Source organism: Pristiophorus japonicus, chromosome 9 (genome assembly GCF_044704955.1).
Source record: "Pristiophorus japonicus isolate sPriJap1 chromosome 9, sPriJap1.hap1, whole genome shotgun sequence".
In the NCBI taxonomy this organism is placed as follows: domain Eukaryota; kingdom Metazoa; phylum Chordata; class Chondrichthyes; family Pristiophoridae; genus Pristiophorus; species Pristiophorus japonicus.
In genome coordinates, this window is record NC_091985.1 from 167,427,193 (window position 1) to 167,439,462 (window position 12,270).

At 50.4% G+C, this 12,270-nt stretch overlaps 1 pseudogene; it reads left to right on the forward strand.

Annotated features, from left to right (window-relative positions):
- The first annotated feature begins 11,315 nt into the window (after window positions 1–11,315).
- On the forward strand, window positions 11,316–11,494 carry LOC139274196 (U2 spliceosomal RNA; annotated as a pseudogene).
- Window positions 11,495–12,270: the final 776 nt, after the last annotated feature.

A 12,270-nucleotide genomic window follows, 5' to 3' on the forward strand; every position in this document is an offset into this window, starting at 1 on the left:
GACCGCACTCCTGGAAGAACAGCAGGTCCGCTTTGACCTTGGCGAGGTACCTCAAGGTGGAAACACATCGCATAGTGGATTTTACGCTACGCACGTTAATAGTAGCAATTTTTAAATCTATTTTAAAGTCACTGTTTACAGTTACAAACATTACACTTCAAATAAATCGTCCTTTCAGTCCGGGGTCTGCCCAATGGCCAGTTCCAGCATACATAGGTTATTACTATAACAGTCTACTACACCTGGGCTTTTTTTAAATTTCAAAATATACTTTATTCATATAAAAATTTATACAGTACATTCAAAAGCAGTTCAGTACATTTAGCTGCGGTCAGCAATCCCATACACTACATTTGGGTGCTGACGGCAGTTCCGTTCGATACATTCCCTTGCTTTTCAGTTCAAGTACAATTCGGTACAATACAGGATACATTGTAGTACATTCAACAAATTACAGTACATGTGTCACTATACAGTACACGGAATGGGTGACGGTACATTTACATTTTTCTTTTCAACGTGCATTACAAAACAGACCTTACATTGTACATGGCACTACATAGGTGTTGACAGATCCTGGCGTGCTCGTCATCCTCTGCCGTGGGAGTGTTTCGGCCAGGGGACTGCTGCAGTGCTGCAATAAAGTCCGATATGTCCTCTGCACAGACCTCGCCTGGTGTTGGTGGTTCCCTCTTTTCATCAGTCACAGCGTTCTCAAGCTGTTGTGCTTCGATCGCTGCGTCGCTCCTGGTATTCCGGAGCTCGTGTGCACTTGGCGCTTCGCTGCTCCTGGGTTCCCGGAGCGGGTCTGTGCTGGTCGTTTCACTGCTCCCGGTCGCCTGTGGCTGTGGGTTGGCGTGTTGCCTCTTGTTTTGGTGTCGGTGGTGAGAGGCTTTTTCTCGCCTTTCCTCATCAGACGAGCTGCCGCCGCTGCTGTCTGTCGAGCTTGGTAGCCGCCTCTTCCCTGTCGTTTCCGCAGGGGCCCTTGCTCGCCTGTTCTCCTTACGCTTGTGGGCCTTTTTCTTGATGGTCTCCCATCCCACTTCATCGTCTGCTGTCTCCTCATTTCTGGACTCGGTGCGCTGGGGGAGAGCTTCGCTGCTGGCTGCTGGTGTCTCACAGCTCGCCGTAGCAGGGTTCTCTTCCTCGCCGACTTGTCCCGAGTCCACGGGGGTGTTGGTCGGGGGGAGGGTGTGACTCCCCTCTGGAGCGTTGTGTTCCTCAGCTTCCTCCTCCTCTGGTGCAATGTTCTTTGCTGCCTGCACATAGCTGAAGTTGCGCTTGGGGCAGTTTTTGTAAAGGTGCCCGGCCAGGCCACAGAGGTTGCAGCACTTGGTCTCCTTACAGTCCTTTGTCTGGTGGCCTTGGTTCTTGCAGTTTCGGCAGATGACAGTTTTGCAGCTTGCCGCCACATGGCCTGCCTTCCCGCAGGTGCGGCACACGTTGGGTTGGCCAGCGTACACCATGTAGCCCCGACTTCATCCGATGGAAAAGCTGGAGGGGGGGTGCAGGATGGTTCCGCTGGCATCCACCTTCATGGTGACCTGGATCTGGCGCTTGCTGGTCCATATCCCGTGCAAGTCTTTCAAGTCACTGCTGTTTCCTGTGCCATCAACATACCTGGTGAGGAAAGTCAGCACATCAATGTGGGGGTTGTACATCTGCACTGTGATAGTGCGTCTTCTCTGCGACGGGAAGGTGAACAGTGGCTCCCAAGTTAGCACTGAGCGCAGTGGTTCACTCGCCTCCTTCAAACCCTTCAGGAACTTCAGGCAGAGGGTGACGGTTCTGAAGGTCACGTCGAAGTAACCTCTCTTCGGGAGGTCCTGCAAGGCGAAGATGTCGGCGACTTTCATGCTGCATGTTCCCAGCAGGATTTTCTTCATGAACAGGTCCCAGTTGATCGTTTCCTGTCCATCCACTTTCTTCACCGTCACTCGGATGGTGTTTTTTAAAATTTCAATATATATTTTTTTTAAATTTCAAAACATATTTTATTCATATAAAAATGTTTACAGTACATTCAAAAGCAGTTCAGTACATTTAGCTGTGGTCAGCAATCCCATACACTACATTTGGGTGCTGACGGCAGTTCCGTTCGATACATTTCCTTGCTTTTCAGTACAATTCGGTACAATACGGGATACATTGTAGTACATTCAACGCGGACGTGGACATCTCCTTGCTCTGGAAAACCAGCAAGTTTCGGCAAGACCAAAGAGCGTCTTTGACCGAGTTGATGGCCCTCCAGCAGCAGGTGATGTCTGTCTCGGTGTGTGTCCCTGGGAACAGCCCGTAGAGCACAGAGTCCTGTGTTACGGAGCCAACCTCGGAAACATTCTTCCCGCATCTAACCTGTCCCGTCCTGTCAAAATCTTATACGTTTCTATGAGATCTGTAAACACCTATGTAGTGCCATGTACAATGCAAGGTCTGTTGCGAAATGCATGTTGAAAAGAAAAAATGTAAATGTACCGTCACCCATTCCGTGTACTGTATAGTGACACATGAAATGTAATTTGTTTGAATGTACTACAATGTATCCCGTATTGTACCGAATTGCACTTGAACTGGAAAACAAGGAAATGTAACGAACGGAACTGCCGTCAGCACCCAAATAATAGTGTATGGGATTGCTGACCGCAGCTAAATGTATTGAAATGTCTTTGAATGTACTGTACAGATTTTTTTATGAATAAAGTATGTTTTGAAATAAAAAAAAACAAGCACCAAGACGTAGCTTGGTTGGCGGTGAGGAGGGCCTTACCCGTCAGAGCCTTCATGCACAGCCGACGTCTCAGCAGCACGGCACGGTGCCCCCGAGTCGGCTGCAGAGCGGACGAGACTGTCACCCATCTCCTTCAGGACTGCCCCTTCGCAAGGCAGGTTTGGAAAGAGATGTAGTGGTTGCTGTCGAGATTCATCCCGAGCAGCTCCGTAACACAGGACTCTGTGCTCTACGGGCTGTTCCCAGGGACACACACCGAGACAGACATCACCTGCTGCTGGAGGGCCATCAACTCGGTCAAAGACACTCTTTGGTCTTGCCGAAACTTGATGGTTCTCCAGAGCAAGGAGATGTCCACGTCTGCGTGTTGTAGACTGGCACAATCCAAGATCCAGGATTACGTGCTGAGGGATGCACTTAAAATTGCTGCAGTCGCCGCAAAGGCACGGTGGGGAAGGGCCACCATTTAAAGCCCTTCTGCCACGGTAAACCCGGGGGCAGGAATCAGTGCAAAACTCCCCTCGGGTTGTACTTGCAACTTATTTTTTGTGTACATGGAGCACCATGATCTGTCAACACCTATGTAGTGCCATGTACAATGTAAGGTCTGTTTCGTAATGCACGTTGAAAAGAAAAAAATGTAAATGTACCGTCACCCATTCCGTGTACTGTATAGTGACACATGAAATGTAATTTGTTGAATGTACTACAATGTATCCCGTATTGGACCGAATTGTACTGGAACTGAAAAGCAAGGAAATGTATCGAACGGAACTGCCGTCAGCACCCAAATGTAGTGTACTGAACTGCTTTTGAATGTACTGTACAAATTTTTATATGAATAAAGTATATCTTGAAATTAAAAAAGATTTTTTTGCTATCTCCCCCAGTGCACCGAGTCCAGGAACGAGGAGACAGCAGACGATGAAGCGGGATGGGAGACCGACAAGAAAAAGGCCCGCAAGTGTAAGGAGAACAGGTGAGCAAGGGCCCCTGCGGAAACGACAGGGAAGAGACAACTAACAACCTCGACAGACAGCAGCGGCGGCAGCTCGTCTGATGAGGAAAGGTGAGAAAAAGCCTCTCACCACCGACACCAAAACAAGAGGCAATACGCCAACCCACAGCCACAGGCGACCGGGAGCAGGGAAGCGACCAACACAGATCCGCTCCGGGAACCAGGGAGCAGCGAAGCGCCCAGTGCACACGAGCTCCGGAACACCGGGAGCAAACCAGCGACCAACGCAGCCCAGCTCCGGGATAACGGGAGCAGCGAAGTGCCCAGCACACCCCACCTCTGGAATACCCTTTTGCCACGGTAAACCCGGGGGCAGGAATCAGTACAAAACTCCCCTCGGGCCGTACATGCAACTTCTTTTTTGTGTACATGGAGCACCATGATCAGTAAACACCTATGTAGTGCCATGTACAATGTAAGGTCTGTTTCGTAATGTACGTTGAAAAAAAAAATGTAAATGTACCGTCACCCATTCCATGTACTGTATACTGACACATGTAATGTAATTTGTTGAATGTACTACAATGTATCCCGTATTGTACCGAATTGTACTTGAACTGAAAAGCAAGGAAATGTATCGAACGGAACTGCCGTCAGCACCCAAATGTAGTGTATGGGATTGCTGACCGCAGCTAAATGTACCGAACTGCTTTTGAATGTACTGTACAAATTTTTTATATGAATAAAGTATATTTTGAAATTAAAAAAAGACAATCCCAGCCCAGGTGTAGTAGACTATGATAGTAATAACCGATGTATGCTAGAAATGGCCATTAAGCACTTAAAGGACAATTTATGTGAAGCGTAATGTTTGAAACTGTAAAAAATAGCTTTAAAATGGATTTAAAAATTGCTAGTATTAACGTGCGTAGCGTAAAATCGGCTACGCGATGTGTTTCCACCTTGGGGTACCTCGCCAAGGTCAAAGCGGACCTGCTGTTCTTGCAGGAGTGCGGTCTGCTGCACTTCAGCAGTTACCGGCAGTGGTCACGATGGTGGACCCATGGACCATCCATATGGTCAGGAGGCTACGACAGCCGGGCTTCCGGCCTGGGCATTCTGCTGCGGGGAGGCCACTTCACCATCACCGAAGTTAAGGAGGTGGTGGGCGGCCGCCTCCTCGTAGCAGACGTAATGTACAAAAATTCCCCTCTAAGGCTAATTAACGTGTATGCCTCACCTCTCAGAAGCGAGCGGCTGGCCCTCTTCCAGCAGCTCCCAATGCTACTGGCGACGTCCAGGCCGGTCATTCTGGGCGGTGACTTCAACTGCATCATCGATGCGGCTGGACGATCCAGCAGAGCCGACAGCAAACTGGACGCCACGTCCAAACTCCTGATGGATGCGGTAAAAGACGCCAAGCTGTGCGACGTCTTCAGCAACCCTGCAGACGGAGCACCGCGCAGATACACCTGGTCAAGACCAGACGGGTCCGTCCGTTCCAGAATAGACTTCCTGTTTGTGTCCCACAGGCTCAAGGTCAGATCCACTGACGTCACGCCGGTGTTCTTCTCTGACCACTGCCTCCTACTGGCCGACTGTTGCCCACAGGAAAACCAGAAAGTTGGCAGAGTGATATGGAAGCTGAACGTGAAACTGTTGACTCCGGAAAACGTGGAGGAACTCAAGAGGGAATACAAAGGTTGGAGAACCGTAAAGCCCCTCTGCGATTCCCCAATACACTGGTGGGAAACAATCAAGACAAACATCAAGAGGTTCTTCATCCTCAAAGGTGTTCAGGAGGCGAGAGGGAGACAGAGGGAATTGTCCCAACTCCAGACGAATATGCAAAACCTGCTCCTGTTGCAGTCGATGGGGGTCGATGTCGCGGAGGAACTCGAAGAGGTGAAGGGCCAGCAAGCCTCGCACTTTGCCTCAGAGTCCTCCAAAATCATTTTCCGCTCCAGAGTCCACTCCGTCGAGCAGGATGAGACGTGTTCGCGTTTCTTCTTCCAAAAGGTACACAGGGGGAGCTCTGTGATCACCAGCCTAAAGGAAGAAGACAGTTCTGTGACATTTTCGCAGCCTGACATGCTGAGGATCAGCAAATCCTTCTATGCCAGGCTGTATAACGTCAAGCCCACAGACCGCGCGGCCTCCCAGTCGTTCCTGTCGTCTATCACGGAGGCCCTAAACGACAGTGAGTGTGAGAATCTGGACCACACGTTAACTCTGGACGAGATGACAAAGGCCGTCCGGTCCCTTGTGAGGAGTATAACTCCCGGAAGCGACGGCTTACCGGTCGAGTTGTACTCGGCTCTGTGGGACTGGATGGGCCCAGACCTGCTGGAAGTGTACGGAGGTATGCTTCTGGCTGGCAGTATGCCAGAATCAATGAGGAAAGGCATCATCGCCCTCATCTACAAGCAGAAGGGGGAGAGGGAGGAAATCAAAAACTGGCGGCCCATTTCGCTGCTCAATGTGGACTACAAAATCCTGTCAAAGGTCATCGCCAACAGGGTCAAGTCTGCTCTTGAGCTGGTGATCCACCCGGACCAGACCTGCGCTGTCCCCGGCAGGAAGATCTCTGATAGCCTGGCGCTACTCAGGGATACGATCGCCTACGTGCGGGACAGGGGGGTGGACACCTGCTTAATCAGCTTAGACCAGGAGAAGGCCTTTGACAGGATATCGCACACGTACCTGATGGACGTGCTCTCCAAAATGGGATTTGGGGAGGGTATCTGCAATTGGATCCAACTGCTCTACAGACATCAGTAGCGCAGTTCTAATCAACGGGTGGGAAACTGAAAGCTTTCCGATCAGATCTGGAGTCAGGCATGGCTGTCCTCTCTCGGCTGTCTTGTTTGTGTGTTGTATCGAGCCCTTTGCCGAATCCATCAGGAAGGATGCGGGCATTAGAGGGGTGATGATCCCAGGCAGCGGAGGCGCTCAGGTCAAGACCTCCCTGTACGTGGACGACGTGGCCATCTTTTGCTCGGATCCGCAGTCGGCCCGCAGATTGCTCACAATCTGCGACCAGTTTGAACTGGCCTCGGGAGCGAAGGTCAATCGCAGCAAAAGCGAGGCCATGTTCTTCGGCAACTGGGCCGACCGATCCTTTATTCCCTTCACCGTGAAGCCAGATTACCTGAAGGTGTTGGGAATATGGTTCGGAGCGGATGGGGCGTACGCCAAAAACTGGGAAGAGCGTATCGCCAAAGTGAAGCAAAAACTGGCATTGTGGGAGCAGCGCTCCCTCTCCATGGCAGGAAAGAACCTGGTCATCAGGAGTGAGGTGCTCTCGGGGTTGCTGCATGCGGCACAGGTCTGGCCCATCCCTCGCTCCTGTGCCGTGGCAATCACCTGGAGGTCCAAAATGGAACGTGTCCGCAGAGACACGATGCACAAATCTCTGGACAGTGGTGGAAAGGACGTTCCGAACGTGGCCCTCATCCTGATGGCCACCTTTGTGTGCGGCTGCATCAAGCTGTGCACAGACCCCCAGTATGCAAACATCAAGTGTCACTACGTGCTGAGGTTCTACCTGTCCCCAGCGTTGCGAAGGATGGGCCTGGCCACGCTGCCGCGAAACGCCCCCACCAGTTGGACCATGCCTGTCCACCTGTCTTTCGTGGAAAAGCTTTTCACAAAAAACCCCTTTGACCACAAGGCCATAAAACAGTGGTCAGCACGTAAGGTCCTGGACGCCCTACGAAAGAAGGAGAGGGTGGACCCTGTCGGGTGGTTCCCTGAGCGGACTGTCGAACTCGTTTGGCAGAACGTCTCATCGCCAGAGCTTTCACACAAGCACCAAGATGTAGCTTGGTTGGCGGTGAGGAGGGCCTTACCCGTCAGAGCGTTCATGCACAGCCGACGTCTCAGCAACACGGCACGGTGCCCCCGAGTCAGCTGCGGGGCGGATGAAACTGTCACCCATCTCCTTCCGGATTGCGCCTTTGCAAGGCAGGTTTGGAAAAAGATGCAGTGGCTGTTGTCGAGGTTTATCCCAAGCAGCTCCGTAACACAGGACCCTGTGCTCTACGGGCTGTTCCCAGGGACACACACCGAGACAGACATCACCTGCTGCTCTTTGGTCTTGCCGAAACTTGCTGGTCTTCCAGAGCAAGGAGATGTCCACGTCTGCGTGTTGCAGACTAGCGCAATCCAAGATCCAGGATTACGTGCTGAGGGACGCACTTAAAATTGGTGCAGTCGCCGCAAAGGCATGGTGGGGAAGGGCCACAGTTTAAAGCCCTTCTGCCACGGTAAACCCAGGGGGCAGGAATCAGCACAAAACCCCCCTCGGGCTGTACTTGCAAATTCGTGTACATGGAGCACCATGATCTGTCAACACCTATGTAGTGCCATGTACAATGCAAGGTCTGTTTCGTAATGCACGTTGAAAAGAAAAAAAAATGTAAATGTACCATCACCCATTCCGTGTACTGTATAGTGACACATGTAATGTAATTTGTTGAATGTACTACAATGTATCCCGTATTGTACCGAATTGTACTTGAACTGAAAAGCAAGGAAATGTATCGAACGGAACTGCCGTCAGCACCCAAATGTAGTGTGTGGGATTGCTGACCGCAGCTAAATGTACTGAACTGCTTTTGAATGTACTTTACAAATTTTTATATGAATAAAGTATATTTTGAAATTTTAAAAAATGGATGCAGTAAAGGACGCCAAGCTGTGCGACGTCTTCAGCAACCCTGCAGACGGAGCACCGCTCAGATACACCTGGTCGAGACCAGACGGGTCCGTCCGTTCCAGAATAGACTTCCTGTTTGTGTCCCACACGCTCAAGGTCAGATCCACCGACGTCACGCCGGTGTTCTTCTCTGACCACTGACTCCTACTGGCCGACTGTCGCCCACAGGAAAACCAGAAGGTTGGCAGAGGGATATGGAAGCTGAACGTGAAACTGTTGACTCCGGAAAACGTGGAGGAACTCAAGAGGGATTACAAAGGTTGGAGAACCATAAAACCCCTCTGCGATTCCCCGATGCACTGGTGGGAAACAATCAAGACAAACATCAAGAGGTTCTTCATCCTCAAAGGTGTTCAGGAGGCGAGAGGGAGACAGAGGGAATTGTCCCAACTCCAGAAGAGCATGCAAAACCTGCTCCTGTTGCAGTCGATGGGGGTCGATGTTGTGGAGGAACTCGAAGAGGTGAAGGGCCAGCAAGCCTTGCTCTTTGCCTCAGAGTCCTCCATCATCTTCCACTCCAGAGTCCACTCCGTCGAGCAGGATGAGACGTGTTCGCGCTTCTTCTTCCAAAAGGTACACAGGGGGAGCTCTGTGATCACCAGCCTAAAGGAAGAAGATGGTTCTGTGATGTTTTCGCAGCATGACATGCTGAGGATCAGCAAATCCTTCTATGCCAGGCTGTATGACGTCAAGCCCACAGACCGCGCGGCCTCCCAGTCTTTCCTGTCGTCTATTTCGGAGGTCCTAAATGACAGCGAGCGGGAGAGTCTGGACCACCCGCTAACTCTGGACGAGATGACAAAGGCCGTCCGGTCCCTTGCGATGAGTAAAACTCCCGGAAGCGACGGCTTACCGGTCGAGTTGTATTCGGCTCTGTGGGACTGGATGGGCCCAGACCTGCTGGAAGTGTACAAGGGTATGCTTCTGGCCGGCAGCATGTCAGAATCAATGAGGAAAGGCATCATCACCCTCATCTACAAGCAGAAGGGGGAGAGGGAGGAAATCAAAAACTGGCGGCCCATTTCGCTGCTCAATGTGGACTACAAGATCCTGTCAAAGGTCATCGCCAACAGGGTCAAGTCTGCTCTTGAGCTGGAGATTCACCCGGACCAGACCTGCACTGTTGCGAAGGATGGTCCTCACCGTTTGCGGGTCGACGCTATATGGCCTCATCAAAAATCTGCTAGCACCGACGAAACCAACCGACAAGATATATGCAGAGTTGTGCACGCTGGTTCGGGAACACCTCAAGCCGAAGGAGAGCATCTTGATGGCCAGGTATCGCTTTTATACGCACCACCGCTCCGAGGTCCAGGACGTGGCGAGCTATGTCGCTGACCTAAGACGCCTTGCGGGACCGTACGTATTTGCTGAATTTTTGGGGGAAATGTTGCGGGACTTTTCCGTGCTTGGAATTGGCCACGAGGTAATTCTTCGCAAACTGCTGTCTGCCGAATCCCTAGATCTGAGCAAGGCCATCACGATAGCCTAGGTTTTCATCTCCACGAACAATAACACTAAACTGATATCATTGCAGCATCGAAGCTCACCAGCAAGTACTGTGCATAAAATAACACCTTCAGCAGGCAGAACTGTACATGGCAAGGCCTACATGCCTGCAGAGGCCAGACCTAGGATAACTCAGAGACTGCCGTGGGGGCGTGAATGCGAATCCATTAACACCATGGCGCTGTGGGGGTAATCATCGAGCCCATCAATGTCGATTCAAGCACTACATGTGCAAAAGCTGCAGAACAATGGGGCATCTCCAGCGAATCTGCAGACGTGCTGCGACTCACCACGTGGCAGAGTCGGCAGAAGATGACTGATCCGGCGCGGATCACACTGAACGTGTAAGAGAGGCAACTCAACCCGAGGCTGAAGAGGAAGTGTATCGGGTACACACCTTCACCACCAAAAGCCCTCCGATAATGTTGAAAGTCAAATTAAATGGCATTCCAGTTTCCATGGGCGAGTCATTCAATTATGAGCCAGAAGGCTTTTGAGAAACTGTGGGGCAACAAGGCACAAAGACCAAAACTAAGCCGAATCACACCAAGCTGCGCATTTACAGCAAAGAGCTCATACCATTCATTGGCAGTGCGGCAGTGAAGGTATCGTACGATGGAACTGTGCATGATTTACCACTATGGATTGTACCAGGCGATGGCCCAATGCTGTTCGGCAGAAGCTGGCTAGGAAAGATCCGATGGAACTGGGGCGATATCAAAGCACTGTCTTCGATGAATGACGTCTCATGCACCCAAGTGCTAAACACATTCCCGTCGTTATTCAAGCCAGACATCGGCAACTTCATAGGCGCCAAAGTGCAGATCCATCTAGTCCCTGATGCACGACCCATTCATCACAAGGGCCGAGCGGTTCCATATATGATGCGAGAGAAAGTCGAGGTCGAGCTTTACAGACTTCAATGATAGGGGATCATATCGCCAGTCGAGTTCAACGAGTGGGCCAGTCCAATTGTTCCGATGTTGAAAAGCGATGGGACGGTCAGAATCTGCAGGGACTACAAGGTAACGATCAACCGAGTCTCGTTAAAGGACCAGTACCCACTACCCAAAGCGGATGACCTGTTCACAACGCTAACAGGGAAGTCTCACTCTCTCCCCCCAGTCTCTCACTCTCTCTCCCCCAGTCTCTCTCTCTCTCTCTCTCTCCCCCAGTCTCTCTCTCTCTCCCCCCAGGTCTCTCTCTCTCTCTCTCCCCCAGTCTCTCTCTCTCTCCCCTAATCTCACTCTCTCCCCCCATCTCTCTCTCTCTCCCCCGTCTCTCTCTCTCTACTAGAATAGTGAGGTGGTTTTCCACAGTACACTCTGGTTTTTCTTCAGATCGTATAAATCTTTCGCCTTTTACTAAAGATTTATGTGGAGAGGAACACTCGGAGTTTTTACGCTTCTCGGCCTTTTGGCTAAGATCAAGTGTAGTATCTGTTCTTATCAGTTTAATATCCCCTGTGGGGACATGATATTGAATTGATTTTTGGACAGGGAGCTGGATCAGGGGCTTGCCCCGTCCACTCCATGCACCGACCTGGTATTGCAATATTTCCAGGAACGGTGCAACTTCGCCTCTCGGCCTTTTGGCCTAAGATCAAACACATTGGCGCAAAGTGATCTTTGGCGTTAGAGTTGATCTGGAACGAAATTGGATAAATAAATTTTAAAAAACATTCGGAGTTTTTATTAATTTTTTAAGGCCATGTTTCTGATAGGGCTTGTGTTCAAATTAATATCAGCTAATTACACGTTCACTTATGTTCCTACTTCTGATGAGGGAAACAGGCAAAACTCTCATAATGGAAAGAATGTATTTTGGACATGATTCGGATCAAGTTTCCTTTGATAACCAACATTAAATTGATTAACCACTGCAAACAGTTCTAACTTTCATTTATCTAGATGATTAGAGCACAGACGGCACATGTTGCTACACAAAGTGAAGTGATGCAAAAAAGCTACAGTTCCTTGCATAAGTAGGGAAATTAAGTTCAAAAAGAGCATGTAATTAATCTAGGTTTAATAAATTGGCGCAGTCCCGGCCTGCAAGACCATCAGCAGGCCGAAGCCATTAGAGGGAGCAACGTGCGGCGGCAGACCGCTTCAGGGAGCAGCGCGCAGGAGGGCAACGGCTAACTGCAGTGCGGGCAGGTACAGCAGAAACATCAACAAGTCTGGTTTCGAACATTGAAATCAGTGAAATGGATACTAGACGTGGACAGTGCACGGCTCTGAGCTCTGTGTCTGCTCTTATTGTGTTAATGGCTTCCTGTATGAACTAAAACACATTTGCTCACTAGCAGAACCCGCACTAATCCAAAATGTTTACCTTCAGCTTCAAACACAC